Consider the following 5940-nt stretch of genomic DNA (forward strand, 5'->3'; position numbering starts at 1 on the left):
ATCATCATCGTTTAACGTCCGCTTTCCATGCTAGCATGGGTTGGACGATTTGACTGAGGACTGGTGCAACCGGATGGCTACACCAGGTTCCAATCTAATTTGGCAGAGTTTCTACAGCTGGATGCCCTTCCTAACGCCAACCACTCATATACACACACACATCATCATCATTTAAAGTCCTCTTTCCATGCTGGCATGGGTTAGACAGTATGACTGGAACTGGTAAGCTGGAGAGCTGCACCAGGTTCCAGTCAGATTTAGTATGGTTTCTACAGCTAACACTTTGTAAGGTGGTTGGTGTTACAAAGGGCATCCAGCCGTAAAATCCCTGCCAAGAAGCCTCGTGCAATCTTCTGCCTAGCTAGCCGCTGTCAAACCAGCATGAAAAACAGATGTTAAATGATGATTATCGCATGCACACACATATGTAACAATGGCCTTACCTCATAGTGCACCAAGACACATTCTTCTGCAAACTTGTAGAAGGCTTCAGAATTAGTTTTTATTTTCCCCACCATGCTGGTTTCTCTTTCTGTGCTTTCTCTTTCATGGGAGAGTCTATCTTCAGTCTCTAAAGAGTGCCTTTTTGAGGTAGCATTTCTCACTGTCATTAAGTTGTTTATTTAAATGATTAGAGATCTTTATTATATGTCTCATAACAACTCTCCTGCTGATGACGTTGTTCTTGTAGCAGAATCTGTGGTGGAACTGGAGATGAAATCCCAGGCATGGAAGCAAAACCTGGAATCAAAGGACCTTAAAGTTAATCTGACGAAGGCCAAAGTTGTTGTTACATATATACATGTACACCCAAATTACACACACCCATATACACACACAATATATATATATATATATATATATATATGTGTGTGTGTGTGTGTACATATATAATATATACAAATGCATTTCATCATTTAATGTCTGTTGTCCATGTTGATTTGACATGGTTTCTATGGCAGGATCCCCTTCCTAACGCCAGTTACTTTATATAGATAGTGTACATTATAAGTGTAGATATGGTTAGGTGCTAAGAAGTTTGCTGCACAAACACATGCTACTGTGTTCCTTCCCACTGCATGGTACCTTAGGCAAGTGTCTTCTATTACAGTCTTCAAATGACCAAGGGCTTGTTAGTGGATTTGATAAACAGGAGCTAAAAGAAGCCCATTGTTTGTATATATATATATATATATATGTGTGTGTGTGTGTGTGTGTATTCCCTTGTGTATGTATTTGTTCCCCACCCCATTTACAACTGGTGTTGGTTTGTTTATGTTCTTGTAACTTAACAATCCAGCAAATGAGACCAATAGTAAAAGTGCTAGGCTTGTAAAAAAGAACAAAATACATTCTGGGGTCGAGTTTGCCGACTAAAATTCTTCAAAGCAGTGCCCGAGCATGGTGACTGAAACAAGTAAAACATAAAAGATATGTGTGTGTATATATGTATATATATATAAATTCAAATGATACATATATAAATAGTATGTAATTATACATTCATACACACTTTCTATATATGTATAAGTTGTGTACATATATAAAATTGTACACATAGGTGCAGACGTGGCAGTGTGGTAAGATGATTCTGGGTTCAGTCCCACTGTGTGGTACGTTGGGTAAATGTCTTCTACAACCTTGAGCCAAGCAAAGCCTTGTGAGTGGATTTGGAAGAAGGAAACTGAAAAAACATTATTGCCCCATCTGATTAACATTTATTCTGCAGTCTCCAAAATCATTTGGACGGAAAAAATATGAATTCCGTAGATGAGGTCAGAACAGTACTGGAGGATTATTTTACATCATGGGCAAGTGAATTTTGGAAGACGGGCCTTGCAAGTCTACCGGATAGATGGAAGAGCATTGTAGAAAAGTATATTTTAGATTAAAAAAGAACTTTGTTTATCTTAATTTTGAAAAATAAAAGAAGTATTAAAAAAACTGCATTATTTATGGGATGACCCAATATATTATGGTTGTATAATGAAATATGGTGTCTCTACCAGCAATGAATGATTTTTTTTAGTTTGTCTGAAGTCACAGAAATGTCTGTTTCTGACCTGTTGCCTCTATTTAATCTGTAACCATGGCTATGCTTTCTTGTTTGTGTGTGTGTGTGTGTGTGTGTGTGTGTGTGTGTGTATGAATAGTGTAGCTGAGAAAAACATTTTTGTCTTTTAATAACAAATATTGGTCCTGTAGTTACTCTACAGATCTTTTTGGTATTATGATGGGTTTCTTGGAATCTGCTCTGGTTACAGACCTGACTGGTCTTTTTCTTCTCTCTCAAATAAACTAGCACTTCCCTGATCTGTTCGGATGATGTTCTTCTCACAACCTTAGGTACATCTTGGCTATCCTTTGACTGTATCCAGAAGGCCCTCCACAAGTTTTTAAAAAATTATAATCTATCTATCTCATTCAAAAACAGTACTGAAATAGCTAACATTTTAGATGTGAATCTCAATTTGGATGCTAAATCTCAACTTAGATACTAACTTCTATAACCCTTACCATTAGCTGAATGAGTCATTATATTTCAGTGTCTGTTCTAATCACCTAGATTTTCCTTTATCAGTATAGTTATTGGCATTTCTATTAGGATCTCTAACCTATGAGCCAATAAGGATATCTTTAATAATCACACCCTGTATTATACTCAGCCCCCAGCACTCTCACCCTGAAACAGCAACTTCTTTGAGAGAATCTCATATATTCTCAATACTAGGTTCAAAACTAAATTTGAGCTCCTCTTTCCTGGTATAGAATCTCTGGCCCCCAAGTTTGCTCCTACTAATCCACATCATGCCACTCACTAGCAGTATTCCCCTGTGACCAATACACATCCAGTACTCTGGCCACCCCAGAGGTGGAATAATTTCTGGCCTCCTGAGCTTAGCCCCCTAACACTACACTGGATTTTAAAACCTCCAAAGGCAGAAAACAGGACATCTCATGGTTTGCATCCTCATTCTCTTTCCAGGTTAAATCTTTACCCAAGTTATATTGCAATATATCTAGCTTTAATTTCCCATCCCACAATAAATATTACCCCATCTTTAATATATCTATAAAAATCTCATACTCCACAATCCCTAAATTGGGATCTATAATTACCTCCTCCAATAGGTGCAAATAGCTACCTTATCGTGGGCCCTATGAAGCACTCATCTTGCTCCTACTCTAACCACAGTCAGGGTGGAAGCCAGATGAGTTCTTCATAGGTCGTACCCACATTAACAGTGATGGTAGCATTATTACCCCTGGTTCATGAACCATAGCTCTTGTGATTGTGGTGAAGCCCCCTCTCAGCTCCAGATGAGAATTGATAACACTTGTGGTTCTCCCTTGGGGATAGTTGATTTTATAAATCAGCATAGGCTGGAGATTAAGCATAAGTCTACCAGTAATGATAAAACCCTGTAATAGTTGGGTTTCCCAATTATGTCTGTTAGATGGAGTTTGTTTACACTATATCATGGTATATGATATATATGATTTATGATATACAACATGGTAAATGTCTGGTTATAACACCACATTCCTACCAAGCTAAGGTCTACATTGGGGACACTTGATTTCAAGTATCACTACCAGGCTAACCTGAGCTCATTTTCAAATGAAGCCTCTAAACTCTCTACTTCCTTAGCTAGATATATACATCACAAGTCACAGGACATTATCTTACCTTGTCCTGGTCCATAGTTAGTGAGGGTACTCCATATATTGCTAAGCATTATAATACCTCCTTACTCAATAGATTTTCTGATGTGATTTTTTCATGTACACATAAGTTTTATTCCACATTTGCTCATTATTAAAAGTCTTTATAATTTCTCCTAATTGTGGATGAATTTTTTACTTTTTATCCGAATATGTAAGTACCAAATTTCCTTATTCTCTTTCTCACAACATACTTTCCTCCTCCACTACACCCACTCCTACTACTTTACCTCAGTGCTTATCTCTTCCTGCTTCTCTGTCTGGTTAGTTGATATTTCTGACTGATTTTATGGTCTCCTTAACTTTATCTTTAATTGCTCTACTATATGAATCCATCACACTTCCTTTTGCTAGGATGATTTTAACTTTACTTTCTCTCCTTCTTTCTTCTCTCTGTTTCTTCTGTTCTATTCTATCCTTCCTTTCTTATGATCTAGAAGTCGTCCTCCCTCCTCATTCCCTCACCCCTCATCTCATTCTGCTTCCTCTCTTCCTTTAACTGTTTATTTCTGCTTGCTCTACTATATGAACCACATTTGCCAATCTTCTCACGACGAGGGGAGCTGGACTTATGGCAATATCTTCATGTGACTGGCTACTAGTTACATACCCATAACTTTTTGCATATTTCATCTGCAATTTATGGTTAGTATAGTTATTCCATAACTATGGGTTTCCTGAAGCAGCTGTTGAGTTATGAAATTACATATTTTCTTATCTTATTCCATGCATTTTTTGTGGTTTTTATTTGTGCACCATGTAAATATAATTTATATCAAGCCTAACTCTCTTTATCTCCATTAATGTCTGCATGTATATATGCATATATATATATATATATATATATATATATATATACACACACACATATATATATCTAAAAACATACACACGTGTGTGTGTATAAATATATGCATATATGTTTATATATATATAAGTACATATAAATATATATACACATGTACAAATATGTATATATGTATGTGTGTGTGTCTCTGTATCTGTCTGTTTGTCTGTGTCCTGTCTGTCTGTCTGTATATTGGTATGCAGATGTATAATTGTATTTGTACATATGTATGGATTTCCTTCTTTTACATATATATATATATATATATATATATATATATATATATATATATATATATATATATGTGTGTGTGTGTGTGTGTGTGTGAGTGAGTATGTATGTCTTTATATGTGTATGTATATATGTATACATGTAAATGTATGAACACACACACACACACATGCACACACACACATGTATTTTCTTTCTATATATATGCTGGAATCTATATAAAGTATTTGCTTGCTATTGCATTAGCCTGTTTATTGTCCAATCTCAACAGTTTTATCACTGTAACACCCCATTTCCTTTTTCTCCCCACCCCATCTCTCTAAATCTTAGATTATCTCATATTGTATCAGTCTCCAATTGTTTTTTCTGTCTAAGATCCTATGGTCAGTTATATGTACAATGTTTAAATGTTTTTGGACATGCATATGTATTCCATCTTTTTTTAATGCAACTATTTAATAGTCATTTATATAAGGATTCACTATGCACCTCTGTATGTGTGTGTGTGTATATCACAGAATCTAGACCTTCAGATGCTGTTACACATTGCTGGTCACAGTGTGCTTCCAGCTCTCTCTTGATTGTGCCATTCTTTTTACATCTTGATACAAAATTATCTAAGCTTACATATTTCTGGAGGGCTGCTTCTTCTCCATCTATATAAAGGCTTTCTCAAATAAACATGCATTTCATTTTAGAAGCTTCAAAGAAAAAAAACTCTAAAATGATGCACAAGCACTCAGCTGTGAGTGCAGTGTATCATATAGCAGAAATAACTGTGAGCTAATGAAGTTGATTATGTAATTCCTGTTCCCTTGTCACTTCTTTAATTTCATATTATATTCAGTACTCCACTAATGCTTTATTCTGAAGCATATGTATATCGATTCTAACATCAGGTTATTAGTATTACTAAGCCTTAGTGAAATCTCAATATATGTGTGTGTGTGTGTGTGTGTGTGTGTGTGTGTGTGTATGTATATATATTCTTAAACAAGAATATTATTGACAGTGACTTTGAAGTTCTGGTTAGTTGAACTGCTGAAATGTCAAAGTCACGGTCAATAATATTTTTGTTTAAGAATAATAAATTTGTACTCTATAAATGTATAAATTAGCTCATCAGATTAATGCAA

General features: G+C 35.5%; 1 protein-coding gene across 1 annotated transcript in view; it reads left to right on the top strand.

The window, feature by feature from the left end:
• The window catches only part of LOC106876966 (transmembrane and coiled-coil domains protein 2-like), a 104679-nt gene that overhangs the window by 38477 nt on the left and 60262 nt on the right, over positions 1-5940 (top strand). The gene's annotated exons all lie outside the window — the stretch shown is intronic.

This window comes from Octopus bimaculoides, chromosome 23 (assembly GCF_001194135.2).
Source record: "Octopus bimaculoides isolate UCB-OBI-ISO-001 chromosome 23, ASM119413v2, whole genome shotgun sequence".
In the NCBI taxonomy this organism is placed as follows: domain Eukaryota; kingdom Metazoa; phylum Mollusca; class Cephalopoda; order Octopoda; family Octopodidae; genus Octopus; species Octopus bimaculoides.